Source organism: Scyliorhinus canicula, chromosome 2 (genome assembly GCF_902713615.1).
Source record: "Scyliorhinus canicula chromosome 2, sScyCan1.1, whole genome shotgun sequence".
Lineage (NCBI taxonomy): Eukaryota > Metazoa > Chordata > Chondrichthyes > Carcharhiniformes > Scyliorhinidae > Scyliorhinus > Scyliorhinus canicula.
In genome coordinates this window covers 247,736,608-247,752,977 of record NC_052147.1, presented here as the reverse complement: position 1 = coordinate 247,752,977, position 16,370 = coordinate 247,736,608, and the positions used below count along the sequence as shown (strand labels likewise).

Here is a 16,370-nt window from a genome sequence, read left to right as displayed (position 1 = left end):
GCATATGCGTCAAACCCACACATGCGCGGTCCGTCATGCCCCTCAGCCGCCCCGCGGACTGATCCTGCGGGGCGGTGGGGGACAAAGAGTGCGCGGGAATCGGACCCGCTGCCCGCGACCGGTGCCCACCGATCGCGGGCCCATGCCACCCTTGGCATGGCCGTGGTACGGCCGTGCCAATCGGTGGCATGCTTGTGCAGAACGGCACTTTGCGGCCGTTTTCACGAACTGTGATAGCATGTGTGTTTAAATTCGTGAAAACGGCCGTAAAGGCCTGGGAAATCGGCCCATCGGATAGGGAAGATTCGCTGCTCGCCGTAAAAAAAACGGCGAGCAGCGATTCGTTTCGTGGGGCGGCCGTGGGGGGGGGGGGGGGGGGGGGGGGAGAATAGCAGGAGGTCGGGAAAAATGTCAGGAAGGCCCTCCCGCTATTCTTCGACCCGTCGTGGGGGGCGGAGAATCGCGCCCGAGGGGTTTGTCATATAAAGAGAGACTGAACAGTTTAGACCTATACTCTCTCGATTTAGAATAATGAGAGGAGAACATAGTGAGGGATACAAGATGATAAAAGGTACAGATAAAGTAGATGTGGAGTGGAAGTTTCCTCTTGTGGGGCATTCTAAAACGAGGAGGTTATAATCTTAGAATAAGAGGTAGAAAATTTAAAATGGAGTTGAGGAGAAGCTATTTCTCCCAAAAGGTTCTGAATCACTAGAGTTCACTACCCCAGAGCAGGGTGGATGCTGGGACAGTGAGTAAATTTAAGGAGTAGTTAGACAGATTTTTAATTGGTAATGTGTTGAAGGATTATGAAGAATGGGCAGGAAGGTGGAGTTAAGGCCAGGATAAGATCAGCCATGAGCCATGATCGATTGGCAGAGTAGACGCGATGAGCCAAATACCCTAATTCTGCTCCTATATCATATGAACGTGAGAACGAGGTAGTGAAACCTACAGTCCCCGCCGCTGTTTGACCTGGCAATCGAGCCATTGGCCATCGGCCTCAGAGTGACGAAGGGTTGGAGAGTTAGTCAAAGGTGAGCCAGAGAGCATAGAGTCTCACTCAATGCAGATGACCTGCTCCTCTATATCTCCATCCCCCTGGCCAGCATGGAAGGAATAATGAAACTCCTGAAAGAGTTCCGAACCTTCTCAGGTTACAAGGTTAACCTGAGTAAGAGGAAAATCTTCCCTCTGAACCCGCAGTGGGGAGGAACAGAGCTGGGGGGACTACCGTTCAAACTGACCCAGACCACATTCCGCGACCTGGGGATCCAAATATCCCACAACTGGACATGATCCACAAGTAGAACCTGACGAGTCTGATGGAGAAAGTAAAAAAAAAAAACACCTGCAGAGGTGGGGCTCACTCCCAATCTCCCTTTTGGGGGAGTGCAGACAACTAAGATGAATGTGCTGCCCAGGTTCCTCTTCCTGTTCAGATCCATACCAATCTACATCCCCAAGGCCTTATTCAACACAGTAGATAAGCTAATCATGGTGTTTGTTTTTTGTGTTTTGGGAGGGGGGGAGGGGGGAGGGTTATATTAGGAAGAAGGTCCTACAAAGGGGAAATGTGGGAGGCCTCGTCCTCCAGAATCTTCAGTTCTACTACTGAATGGCCATCGCAGAAAAAGTATGGGACGGGTCAAGGAATCGGGAGTGGAGAACAGTTCCTGTGCAGGGACATCCTTCCTAGCGCTAGACACAGTAGCACTGGCATCACCTCTGGCCAGATACTCGAAAGCCCAGTGGTAGCAGCCACACTCCGAATGCAGAGTCATATGAAACAGCACTTTGTCCACCATGGCCCCCAACTGCAATAATCACATCTTCACTCCTGCAATAATGGACGACTGCTTAAAAAAAGACAGGACGAGGGGACCCTGACGGTTAGGGACATGTGCATGGACGGTTGAATAGCGACCATGGAGGAACTCGACCATTCGAGGGAACGATCCAAGTTACATATAGGTCAAAAAACTTCCTCCGCACCTGTTGAAGGAGCTGTGCTCCGAGAGCTAGCGACTCCAAATAAAAGTGTTGAACTTTAACCTGGTGTTGTAAGACTTCTTACTGTGCCCACGCCGGCATCTCCACATCAAGGAAACAACGACATACCACCATATTCCAGGACAATCACGGCTGGAAAGACGACTGAACGTGGGCAAGTTCAGAGAGGGACAGGTAGAAGAGAAAATAACCACAGCAGACAGGTTGCTGGCAAATTACTGCCTGAACAATGTAGATTATTGTAAAATATGTGTTTTGGCCTTGTCTGGCCATGTCAAATTTGCAATGAGATATGGAAAACCCGAATAAAATATATTTAAGAAATAAAATAAAATCAACATAAACTAAATATTACTTAGTAGGCAACTAATACACTAAAGGACAGAAATGTATTCTCCATAACTTCTCAACACAAGCATAAACTCCGCATCACAGTTGTACATTACTCCACACTCTCAGCAATAATGTAGTATTGTGCACAAGGTCCCAAGCTCCTCCTGGCTTTTACAGGATCACATCTCCCTGTCCTAGTAGAGTGAATCTTCCAGTGTCCTTTTAAAGCAAAGTCGCTTCACTTAATCTTCTGAACATAATCGAATTTACTTCCAGTAGTAACGCTTCCTCAGGTGACTCCTTAATCTTTTACTCTCCACAAACCCTGTTTCTTTGAACTAGGAATTCATTCTCACCAGCACTCTACTTAATGATTAACCCCAAAACCCAACACCTATCTGTTTTTTATCCAGATGTTCAAACTTACCTTGACTAAGTTTCAGTTTAAGTTTCTGCCTCCATAGTAAGCAGCTCACATGGGTTTGTCTCCAGGCAGATTAGATATGAAGTCATGTGTGCTTATCTGCAAGAAACTTTCTTCAAACTACTCCATTTTATCTTGAATTAAAGTGATTGTTTCAAACATTTAACATTTTTTTTAGAGTATCCAGTTCATTTTTTCTAATTAAGGGGCAATTTAGTGTGGCCAATCCACCTGTCCTGCACATCTTTTGGGTTGTGGGGGCGAAACCCACGCAAACACGGGGAGAATGTGCAAACTCCATATGACAGTGACCCAGAGCCGGGATCGAACCTGGGACCTCGACGCCGTGAGGCAACCGTGCTAACCACTTGCGCCACCGTGCTGCCCTAACTATTTCAAACATAACCAGCTTATGAAGTTCAGTATTTGCAACAGTTAGGACCGTATAATAAGTCCACGGAGGCAGAAGTTCCTTCACCAGCAGTCCTTTTATTTACAAAACCAACAGCCGAACAACCAGGTGCATTCAGCTTACTGTCTGGACTGAGAGTGCGGAGGATGTCCCCTGTTAAATACAGAGAGAGGGGTTCCCTGATTGGGCCACTAATCAGGGAACTCATATTCTAATTGGCCAATCTCAAAGGCCTGGCCTAAGTCATTACATCCTTCCCCGGCAAAGTCCGAAGAGCCCCCGTGATCCTCGTGACTCAATGGTCTCCTGCCTCATTTCCTCTCTGGGTCCGGATCCTCCACTTCCGCCTCCGACGTGGGGGTGGGGGGGGGGTATAATGGCTAGGCGCCCGTCTTTTACAATGTGAGCGCTTGAGAGGCGATTCACCCATTTCCTCCGGCTGCAGGGGGACAACTGCAGCATCATCCATTGTGTCCATGTCGGAGTCCGATGTCCTCACCAGTGGTGTCGGAGGGGGGTGAATAGTTTGTCAGGGAGGACTGGTCTGAGTCAGCTCTGGGGGAGGGAAACGAATCTGAGGCCCGAACCTGGTCCAGGTGTTTTTCTGTTACACGTTTGTTTTCCCACACGTACGACACAGATCCTGTCCTGGCCTTTAATGTTCCTGCTATCCATGTGGGGCCACTGGCATAATTTTTCCTGTGCTGAATTGTCTCGTCGAGTGTTGTCGTGGCCCCTGCATTGGGCCTCTTGGTGTCGCTCCACTCTTCCGCCTAAATTTGGGAATAGTAGAGTCAACCTAGTTCGGAATTGTCTGCCCATGAGTAGCTCTGCTGGTGCTATTCCCGTTGTGGCGTGTGGGGCTGTCCTGTAGTCAAATAGCCAGCGCGACAGATTGTTGTCTAATGATGCTGCTGACTGTTTTTTCAACCCGATTTTTAGGGTCTGTACGGCTCTCTCCACCAAACCATTCGATGCCGGGTTGTATGGTACCGCCCTTATGTGCAGAATGCCATTTGACTTCATGAATTTTGTGAAGCCCTGGTTGGTGAAAACCGATCCATTATCCAAAACCAACACCTCCGGGATACCATGTGTTGCAAACGAGGTGCGAATTTTTTCGATGGTAGCTGTTGAATTTGCAGAGTTCATTTTGTAGACATCCAGCCATTTGGAATTGGGCGTCTACAACTACAAAAAAATATTGAACCCATAAAGAGGCCTACAAAATCGACATGAAGTCCCGACCATGGTCTCCCTGGCCATTCCCATGGGTGCAATGGGGCTGCCGGTGGCACCTTCTGCCCTTGTTGGTATTATTGCCACCGACCTACCAATGCCGCTATGTCTGTGTCCAGGCCCGGCCAGTAGACAGCTCCTGGCCAGCATCGTCACTTTTGAGACTCCAAGGTGCCCATGATGTAGTTCAGCCAGTATGGCTCGACGGCCTTGACTTGGAACTCTTACTCGAGTGCCCCGAGCAGTATCCCGTCTTCCTGGCCGATGATCCAATTACTATTGGTACGTCGCCAGTAGTACGGCCCAGCGTTGGATCCAGGCCCAAGCTATTGGTGGCACCACCTTGTCTTCTTTCAGAAAACCCAGCAATGGCTTATGGCCTTGAGATTATAGTGAATTTCCACCCGTACAAATACTGGTGAAATTTCTTCACCACGAAGATCACAGCCAGTCCTTTCTTTTCAATTTGGACGTACTTTCCTTTTGCAGCTGCTAACATCCTCGAAGCAAACGCTATAGGCCGTTTTTGTCCGTTTTGCCCTCTGTGTGCCAGAACTACACCAACGCCATATGGTGATGCGTTGCAAGTGAGCACCAACTCTTTCCTGGGGTCGTAATGTGCCAATACATTTTCTGAGGAGAGCTGTTCTTTGATCTTCTTGAAAGCCCTGTCTTGGTGGGCAGACCACTCCCAGGTTTGCCCCTTTTTTAGTAATTGGTGTCGGGGGTCCAGGATGGAAGCCCTATTCTGTATGAACTTTCCATAGTCTGTCCCCAGTCATAAAAAAGATCTTAACTTCTGGATTGTGGTGCGGCCGGGGCACCTTGCGTTGCCCTCACCCGATCCTCCAAAGGGTGTAACCCTGTCTTGTCAACCGTGTACCCCAGATAAGTTGCTTGAGGTGCTAGAAAAACACATTTCTCCCTCTGTAGGTGCACGCTTGCTGCTGAAAACCTCCTCAGGACTTCCTCTAGGTTTTGTAGGTGTTCTGCCTTTGTTTTTCTCGTAGTGAGGACGTCGTCCAGGTAAATGGTGACCTGTGGTAGCCCTTGTAATATATTCTCCCTTGTCCTCTGGAATATTGCACAAGCTGACAATACCCCAAAGGGTAATCTTGTATACTGAAAAAGGCCCTTCAGGGTGTTTATCGTTAAGAAATTTTGGGACTCTTTGTCCAGCTTCATCGTAGATATGCGTGGATCATATCCAGCTTTGAGAATAGGAGTCCTTCAGCCAACTTTGCATGCAAATCCTCAATCCGGGGAATTGAGTATTTGTCCAGTTGCGAGTAACGATTAATCATTTGTTTGAAATCTCCACAAAAGCAGACCGAGCTGAAGGAATGGCGCCACGGGTGCTGTCCATTCTGCAAACTGGACCGATTTTATTATTTCCTCACGCTCCAATCTTTTGATTTCCGTATCGACTTTCTGCCTTAACGCGAAGGTTACTGGTCAGGTCTTGTAGAAGTTTGGGACTGCCTCTGGATCTAGATGTCCTTTGCTCCCTTTATTGTTCTGAGCCGTTCTCAGAAAATCCCTGAGTATCTGAACAGGAGTTCGCTCAGGCGGCCATTTTCCAGATGGAAAATGTTTACCCAATCCAGCTGGATCTCTTTTAGCCAGTTTCGTCCCAATAAGCTTGGTCCCATACCTTTCACTGCCATTAAAGGCAACCTAACCAGCTGCTCTCCATAAGCCACAGGTACATGTGTTGTGCCCAACACTCAGTGGTTCCCTTGTGTATGTCCTCAGTTTTGCCGAGGTCCTGGTTAGGGATAAGGGTTGGAGTCCAGTGCGAATTTTATTAAATACTATCACTGATACGGCCGCTCCCTTGTCGACTTCCATTAGTGTGGGACGTCCATTCAACCTTATGGATAATTTAGTGGGTTTTGATTTTACCATTGTTACACACAATATAGTTGTTCCTCGTCGGAGGTAGGTGGGGCTTCGAGGGTGTGCATTCTCCTGTACCATGGCCTTCTCCAAGATGTTGGTTTTGGGTTTCTATTTCTCCTTTCTGGCTCCAATCTCTGGCAACAACGACAATATTTTGCTGGGCGAAAAGCTACAGGGTCTGTCTGGACCTATTTTTTCCTTGCTTGGGATGCGGTTCTGTGAGTGGGCCTGGTTAACTTAGTATCTGAGTCATTCCTGAGGATGGTTATGCAGTTGCCTATACCCCAGCGATAGCCCCTCAACTCAGTTTTACTGGTATGGGCATCTACCTCCATCGGAGTACCCTGTAACTCATGTTCTCCGCTTGCTGTTTTTTCGAAGGACAAAGCCAGCTGCAATGCTTGTTTGCAATCCAGCTCGGTTTCTGCTAACAGACGTCTGTGTATTGCTAAATAGTTTATTCCGCACACCAACTGGTCTAAGAACATCTCATTTAGCGTCAAGCCAAATTCGCAAGCCTCTGCTAATCGCCTTAATCTTGTTAAAAAGTTTGTAACTGACTCTCCAGTGTCTCGGAATGCTGACTAAAACTGGTACCTTTTGTGGTGAATGTATAATATAAATTCACACTGTGTATCACTGTGTCCCTGTGGGCTCCATCTGTGAGCCGTTGCACGGCTCTGCCCACAGGGGGAGATGAGGAGCTTGTACAGGGCTCCACCTTTGGCTCCGCCCATGGCTCCGCACATGGCTCCACCCACAACCAGAAGTATAAAGTGCTGCGGTCTTGCGAGCCTGCCTTCAGTTCAGCTAGTCGCAGGCAGGCCCAGTTGTAAGTCGATTAAAGCCACAGTTTACTTCTACTCGTGTCCTTGAGTGAATTGATGGTCGCATCGCCTTTGCAGGATCAGAGGTGGTTTAGGGTCATAGTACTCTTTTACTAAGTCAGTCAATTCCAGGAAAGTTTTCGTGTCCAGTGCCTCCGGCAAAGTGAGACTGCGCATTATGGTAAAGGCTGCTGGCCCATATGTGGTCAGCAGAATGACCCATTGCTTTTCATCTGGAATTATATTGTTTGCTCTAAAAAAGTACTTCATCCGCTCTACATATTGGGCCCAGCTTTCCACTGCAGGGTCAAAAGTGTCCAACTTCCCGAATAAAGGCACTTTGCCTGTCAGTGACTTACCCTCAATGTGTGGCGGCTGCTAATGAGCAGGTTCCTTCAGGTCATTCCGTTTCCCTCATCACCACGGTAATAAATCTACGGAGACAGAAGTCCCTTCACCAGAATTCCTTTTATTTACAAAACCAACAGCCAAACAACCAGGTGCGATCAACTTGCCATCTACACTGGGAGTGCAGAGGATCTGACACTCCCTGTTATATACACAGAAAGGGGTAATCAGGGAATTCATATTCCAATTGGCCAATCTCAAAGGACCGGCCTAAGTCATTACAGACCGGAAGCTCAGGTCAAAGCGGGCGTTTACCTGTGAACAGCCTGTTACATGTTATGTTTTGACATAGGTCTATGTTATTAAAATCTCCTTCTTAAGGCATGTCCATGCTGACAGCAGTGGTTACAGAAAGAGGTAGCACGGTAGCATAGTGGTTAGCACTAAGCCTTCACAGCGCCAGGGTCCCAGGGTCGATTCCTGCTTGGGTCACTGTGCGGAGTCTGCACATTCTCCCCGTGTCTGTGTAAGTTTCCTCCGGGTGCTCCGGTTTCCTGCCACAGTCCAATGATGATGTGGAGAAGCTACCGTTGGACTGGGGTGAGCACAATAAGAAGTCTTACAACCACCAGGTTAAAGTCCAACATGTTTGTTTCAAACACTAGCTTTCGGAGCACTGCTCCTTCACTGCTGATTCACCTGAGGAAGGAGCAGTGCTCCGAAAGCTAGTGTTTGAAACAAACATGTTGGACTTTAACCTGGTGTAAGACTTCTTACAGTCCAAAGATGTGCAGGTTAGGTGGATTGGCCATGGTAAATTGCTCTTAGGTTTGATAGGGTTACGGGGATAGGGTGGAGGTGTGGGCTAGGTAGGGTGCTCTTTTTAAGAGCCAGGTGCAGACTTGATCAGGGCCAAATGGCCTCCTTCTGCACTGTAAATTCTATGATTCTATGATTTAGACATTCAGTTCCTTCCCTTTGTTATTATTGCTGGGCAGAAAACCAGCTAAAATAGCTGAAGAAAATGGTGATTGGAGGTTTAGGTACACTAATCAGCTTCACCGTTAAAGATTAGGATTAAACAGGAATATATTCTAGTCCTCTTGGTACCCTTAACCATGCCATGGGATGCTTATTTAATTTCTCGGTGTGACAAGAAAATGCATTGGTGGTTTATATTTATTTGTAGAAGCATATTTAAAACGCACAAACTAAATTTGTAAATTTGCCCTGAAATTTGTAAATGCTTCCTTTCATTGAACTTCAGCCAGTACAAGACAGAATACACACTGTTCACTGCAGTTTGGCATCCCTGAAACTGCTGTTGTACGTTTGTGTTTTCTAGATAAGAGTATTAACCATGACCTGCTTCTCAATGAATCATTGTTTTTGTGAATTCCGTTCTTTCAGCTTTTTTTGTTAAAATGTTGCAGTGCATAAAGAGATCTCTCCACACATCTAACAATGTCTTCGCACTAATGTGCAGTAAATCAAGTTATTTTCAGGGCTACTTAAATACAACATGTCAGACCTTAGATGAGTTGGAAGTTAGTGTCAAAAATGTTATTGAATGCATAACACAGACATCTCTCTCTCCTGTGACCTCTGGCAACAGGGAGGAAGAAGAGCAGCAATGTTGTGGGAATACTGGCACATACAATTCTCTCCTGAACATGTATGGTTACTGTCTGGATTTCCTTGCCTCAAACCATTGTTGGAAAACGGTCATCACAAGGACCACAACAATTCAAAGAGATGACCCGCTAGCATTTTCCTCGGGCAAGTAGACACGGACAATAAATGAGTCCTTGCAGCTTAACTCACATCCGGAAAATAAACAAGCAATTAAATTATTCATACCCCAGTACGAAGAGTAATTTAACACAAGTGCTCTACAGTTCATATAATAATATTCTGACAGCCATTTCTAGCTACTACAGTTTTACAGGATTGAAAAACTAAAAAGTGCACCTTTGGCCACCAAGTGATGAAGGACGTTAAGAACAACATTTTGCCAAATCATGCCTGCAGAGTCTGCATTAGTCCAACACTAGGAACCAGGCTTGTGCATCCATTACTCAATGTTTCCTTGTGCCTGACAGGAGCTTTTACATTTTGATAATTTTCTGTCTCCTGGTCTACAATTTTGGTTTTTAAGTAGATAATTCTATTGAGGTTCTGCATTAATTTGCAGTGTTGAGCATAAAATGTATCAGTGGAATTTTCCAGACATGGCAGCGTGTTTGCCGCCGGTGGAGGTGGCTTGTCTTTGGCCACCAGCAGCATCTTCCGGATCTTCCGATTTTGACAGCATTTGTGCGGCTTGCCTGTCCCACTGCCAGGGAATCAACCTCAGAGGTCATCCTAGCTATATTAACATCATTCATCGAATATGGTTGGTATATAATGGCCTCTCCCAAGGCAGGTTTTGAGGTGGTGGTTAATTAATGGGCAGAAGAGTGCTGGATGTGGACCCACCTCATTTCCTCCTCTATTCTGATTAAGTTGTGGCAGGAATGGTCCTGGACAATCTTCCGGCCCACCGCCAATTAATTGACCACTTGAGTGCCTCATCCTGCCACTGTCCAGGAAGCCCAAAAATCAAACCCTGCCGTGTTTGTTCGAAGGCTTTTGGTTCACATGCTTGTTGGATGGATCCAGCAATGGAAAAGGAGGAACCGGCTGAGAGCCACCACCCTGCCCTTGCTGTCAACCCCTTCGTCCCTGCAACACAAACCCAACCCTCCATCCCATGGCCTCCATCCTGCTCTCACTCACTGTGGCCTAGGTTCCTCAGTGATCCTAGGCCTCTCCCTGGATGCATTGCCAGCACCTGCCACCTGACTAAACTCCTAAGATAGGGTGGGAGAATTTCCACACCATGGTTAGAGACCCCCATCAAATCCCCCTCATCTGAGACTCTTGACTGAAAGTTGAAGAGCAGTCCAGGCAGTAGGTTGAAAAATCACTGCATTTTCACATACCTTTCCTAACACCTGCTGCCTCAGACAGACGTGTTCGAAACAGAAACTGTTATAAGTGCCAGAAGCGTCCTCAAAACCCCAGTACACTTCAAAGGGCTTGAAATCTCTTGAGAGCCTTTGAAATGAAGATCTTCCATTAAATTTCACACAGCAATATGTACATGGCATTAGCCAGTGATTGACAGTTTTATTACTCCAGAGGCAGCTGCTTGGTTAATTCATTGATTTTTTCCATTCATGCTTGAATGCATCTCCATTTCCAAGCATTGACTCCATGCTAACTCCAAAGTTTAGAAACACTCTTGCTATGATGATTGCCACTCACTGCATAAAAGACAGCTAATTGCTTCCTGCTGTGAAAAAGAGAAAGTCAAAGCTTTTGATGGGGGGGGGGGGGGGGGGGGGGTGGTCTCTGTTAGGGCTCTCGGTTGGGGATCTGATGTTGGGGTTGGGTCACAGTCATACGTGTGTGGCGGAGGAGGTGACTTGTAATTCCCATGGTAGTGGTGGGGAGGATTTCTCTTCTTGTCAGCAGGGGTGATTCAGGACTTGCATTGTAGGGGGAGGAGGCCAGCCGACAGACCTCAGGTTGGACCCCCCACTCAATATGGTGGCCCAATACCGGGATTCTGAAAGAATCCTGTGAGCTCCCCTCGACACATCAATTTGCATGGAGAGGGGGAGTAAATCACTCCGGGGTGCCATTCCAATTTAGTGTACCCAACTCTTTTTTTTTTCCAATTAAGGGGAAATTTAGCGTGGCCAATTCACCTACTCTGCATATCTCTTTTGGTTGTTGAGACCCATACAGACACAGGGAGAATGTGCAAACTCCACACGGACAGTAACCCGGGGCCAGGATCGAACCCAGGTCCTCGGCATCATGAGGCAGCAGCGCTAACCACTGTGCCATCGTGCCACCCTCTCAGCGCCACTCCTAGCGTCAGCGGAGACCAGGAACGATTTTATTCCAGTGGGAGCACGTAGTCTCCAGAATGAAGAATCCAGCCCACTGCCCCTGTATCAAAATTACAAATATTCTCGAGGATTGGATTGGATTTGTTTATTGTCACGTGTATCAAGATACAGTGAAAAATAATTTTCTGCGAGCAGCTCAACAGATCATTAAGTACATGGGAAGAAAAGGGAACAAATGAAAATACATAATAGGGCAACACAAGGCATACAATGTAACTACATAAGCACTGGCATCGGATGAAGCATACAGGGTGCAGTGTTAATGAGGTCAGTCCATAAGAGGGTAATTTAGGAGTCTAGTAACAGCAGGGAAGAAGCTGTTTTTGAGTCTGTTCGTGCGTGTTCTCAGACTTCTGTATCTCCTGCCCGATGGAAGAAGTTGGAAGAGTGAGTAAGCCGGGTGGGAGGGCTCTTTGATTATGCTGCCCGCTTTCCCCAGGCAGCGGGAGGTATAGATGGAGTCAATGGATGGGAGGCAGATTTGTGTGATGGATTGGGCGGTGTTCACGACTCTCTGAAGTTTCTTGTGGTCCTGGGCCGATCAGTTGCCATACCAACTGTGATGCAGCCAGATAGGATGCTTTCTATGGTGCATCTGTAAAAGTTGGTAAGGGTTAACGTGGACATGCCGAATTTCCTTAGTTTCCTGAAGTATAGGCTCTGTTGTGCTTTCTTGGTGGCAGCATCGATGTGGGTGGACCAGGACAGATTTTTGGAGATGTGCACCCCTAGGAATTTGAAACTGCTAACCATCTCCACCTTGGCCCCGTTGATGCTGACAGGGGTGTGTTTGCTCCTGAAGTCAATGACCAGCTCTTTAGTTTTGCAGGCATTGAGGGAGAGATTGTTGTTGCTGAAGAGTGTCCTTCAGTGCATTTCATTTCTCTCTCTGCCTCCGGTCAGCGTGCATTTGCTCTGTAATTATCAGGCTTCTGCAGTGTAAATCTACCCGAAATTGTCATTGCATTGTTGCTTAAATTTAACCCTATACTCTTCAATTTATGAGACGTCGATTCACCTTTCTAGACATCAAGATTAATTTGTGATTCAAGATTTAGTTGAGTGAAATCGTGTGAGTTAATTCACACTTACTCTAACCTCTGTAAAATAGCAGTACATGTAACAAAATCATTTAGAGTATGTTTGTGAACCACAGTGCATTGAACAGTTTGTCATGTCTTTGTTCATGGTTTTGGGGCATGGGGTAGTTTATCCCCAACAAGGCCACACTTCAATCAATTTCCTGCTGGCGAGCTAATCTTGCAAGTCCCTGAAGATTGGTGCACCATTTTGAATGGCCGTCTCAAATTACCCTCCCCTTCAGCCCCCCCCCCCCCCCCCCGCTTTATTGACCCCCCATTCACCACTCCAAACTTCATGATAAATTGGGGACAGCTTGTCACTAGAGGTATGCCTCTCGAGGTATACAAGAATTGGCTTAAATAGGCATTAACTAATTTCACATAAAACCTTGGCCCCAAAGTGATACTTGATGCAATAAACCATTATGCCACACAGCTCCTGTGTGATAGATTAAGCATTTACGCTGCAGACTTTCTTCATTTTCATTTGTAATGAATGAGACAAGTACACAAACCCATCTATGAATTTTAAAATCTTTCTCTTTAAAGTGCTCAATTTATTAATTCAACAAATTATTGATGATCATAATTTCTCCTAATCATGATGAATTGAGCACTTCTGTGTTGCGGATTCAGCTGGTAACACTTTATTTGGTGCATTCTGAGCCCCTTAGGATATCATTGATTGTAAATAATCCTGTGTTGTGCCTTTCAGCTTCCCAAAGAATTGTATCCCAGAAAAGAAATACATTTTAAATTAGTATTCAATAACATTGGAAATGTTCACACTTTCTCCTGTTTCAAAGACCATAGGTATCCTTCTGAGAGAATTTTCCAATAGAGTGCATTTGTTGTTTGTCTCCTTACTTGTAATTTGGAACTTCTTCTGATTTACCTGCCTTATCACAAGAATGGAGGGGTAGTTTTATTTGTTGTACGTTAGTGACAGATCGGTGTGAGTTGAAGTACGCAAGTGCTAAAGTGCCTTCCATCGGTGCCTTTAATAGGACAACATTTTGTTTATGCCATGTGATTTGGATAACAGCCTCACCGGGAATATGTTTTTTGTAATATTAAACAGCCTGAGCAATGACAGTAACCAACCTATTAGAGAAAAAAAATATGAAAGTAAATTTACAAAAACACACAAGATAATTATACATGAGGGAGGCCATTTGAGAAATAGCCTGTTCCACCATGTACATTAATAACTGCAAACATTCATGGCAATAAGCAGCAGATAGGTCAGATACTGTGCAGTGTTTCTTAACAGCTGTCAACAGTCACACTGGACAGTGCATTCGTCACGATGACTGACATTTTAAAGAATTATGTTCGATGTATAAACTGTCGAGAAATACTCCGCGTCTTTGTTAAATTTCCAAAATTGACTTTTCATTCAGCAGAAGCTCAAAGCAGACATTATAAAATCCCAATCAAATCCTAAATTAACACATTTGCATTTTGTGCCAGAAATCCTAAATTTTGAAAAGTGACCTCTTAGAATGTGTGTTTGAATTGTAACATTTTGCAATATTTGAACAGCATGCTGGGCTGGGTTCTCCAGTCCCTCAGTGGGGTGTTTCCTGGTGGCATGCCAGTCGCTGGTGATGGGATTCTATACTCCCGCTGTTTGTCAATGGGATTTCCTGTTTAAGCCACCCCACTCCGACAGGAAACCCACAGGCACGGATGCGCCGCTGGCAGGAACAGTGAATCACAATGGCCGGATAATTCTGGCCACTGTCACATTTTATTCTGTACAGTTTAGTAAGTTTTATGTTCTGTTCTTGTTAATTTGACCTATTAAATACATTTGACCTGTTAAACAACTATGCACTCTGTACTTTCTGTGAACCTCGTGTGCTTCAACATTATTTGTGCCATTTACTGTGTGTTTATTATTTATTTATAAAATATTAGTTTAGCAGATACTGTCTATGTGATGTTTCTGCAGATTAATGCATTCACCAGAAGACCTTTCTTCTATTTGGAAAACATAATACAGATTCTGGTTGGACTGCAAACAATTACTGTTAGACACCAATTCAATATTTGCTGTTTTATAGGTGATTTTGTAGAATATCGTTACCATTTGCTGGACATGTTTTTGTAGTTGATTCTAATGCTGATCTGAATTCCACTGTTGTACTCGATTAACGATTAATCCCCTGACTCTGAAGCAGGTTTCTAATATTTCTGCAACTTAAAAAGAGAAATTTTGTGGGAGCAAATAATAAATTACAATCTCAGAGAATATAGATTTTAAACTCTCATTTAATGGGCTGGTTTTACGCCGACGTCAGGATGACTCGGTTGGAATAATGCTTAATTGATAGCACTGATTCTCTGATACATACTGTCACTTTCACATTTATTTACACAAGGTATAAAGAGGTTTCAAATTCTTGCAATTTTTCCTATTGATACTTAAATGGGTCTAGATGATTGACACTTCCATTGGACTATAGTAAAAAGAAGTTTATTTGAAGTGGGAACTTATGAATAAATAATTTTAAACATTTTTTTTTACATAGCCTACTGTCATTATTGAATTAATTGCTTCCAAACAGTGTATAATGGGTGAATGGGCATGGAGATTGCATAGTGAGGCATGGAGGTCATGAGGGACAATAGGAGCTTTGCGGAGGCATGGATGACATGAGGTGCCATGGGGATGGGTGGGGTGCATGAGGACAATGTATGGGGTATGTAAGTGTATGGAGTGTGTGAGAGCTGGATGGCCTTTCTGTTTTCATTCTAACTGTAACAAACAGCTCCAAGTTGGGCCTTTTAAACAGCCCACCTTGACAACTTGCAGTCCATTTGACTGCCTCTGAACTTATTCCAGTCGGCTGACCCGACTGCAACCCGCATCCACCCATGATCCAACAATGAAAATCCCATTATGGGGACACTTTCTTCCGAAGCAGGCAGGCTGAGCCAAGAAATTTACCGACTCCCGCTAACCGCATTGAGGATGAAAATCCAGCCAATACCTTTCTTAATTACGTACTGGCAACGTTTCTGCATTGATTAGAAAAAGTCCTTTTTTTAAATTAATAAATATTTGTATAAGCTAACATTCATTTCCAGGTCATTTTTTCTGCCACGTGTGGAAGATGTGTACTACAACTTTTGGGGCTAGTGATTGGTCTTGGCAGCAGTTCAAACAACAATGACCACCTGTTATAATTGCTGCCCCACATTCGGTTCTATGAAAGTCAATGGAACAATATATTGGGCTAGTCATATAACAGGCAGCTATTACGAACTGCACATTTGTGGTACTACCCAAGATGAGTTCCCAACCCATAGTAAGTCAAGCAGATGTACACCATACCAAAGTGAGTGGAAAATGTTACAGAGCCTTTACCTAGAGAGTAAGATCAGTGAAAACAATTTTGAAGTTATAAGGAGTAAGGGTACACTTTTGAGGGTAACCTCAGATGCAAAAGGCAAAAGAAAGTCCAGGCTTACCAAAGTTAAGTGTGCAAAAATGCAATTTCTGCAAAGGTATGAGGGAAATTACCTCTCATCAGTCAGTCATGCCATCTCATGAAGAAATTATGCTCTATCAGTTCGGTACTGATGCAAATGGCTGCAGGGCCGCCATCGGGAACAGGGACAAGTTCCCCGCCACCCATTAAATTTGCGTTTTGAATGGATCACAACGATTGCTTGAAGCTGTATATTACATTTACAACTTGAGGTTACTCATTGTGATCCGTTTTACTCATGCTATCTGTTATTTTGTGTTTTATTCACTTTTGTGTCCAATATTGTATCAGGAGTTGGAACATTACCCTTCAGTGTATTCCATGGATT

At 45.1% G+C, this 16,370-nt stretch overlaps 1 protein-coding gene across 1 annotated transcript in view; it reads left to right on the top strand.

Annotated features, from left to right (window-relative positions):
- LOC119962093 (von Willebrand factor D and EGF domain-containing protein-like) overlaps window positions 1–16,370 on the top strand; it is a 423,161-nt gene that overhangs the window by 260,689 nt on the left and 146,102 nt on the right. The gene's annotated exons all lie outside the window — the stretch shown is intronic.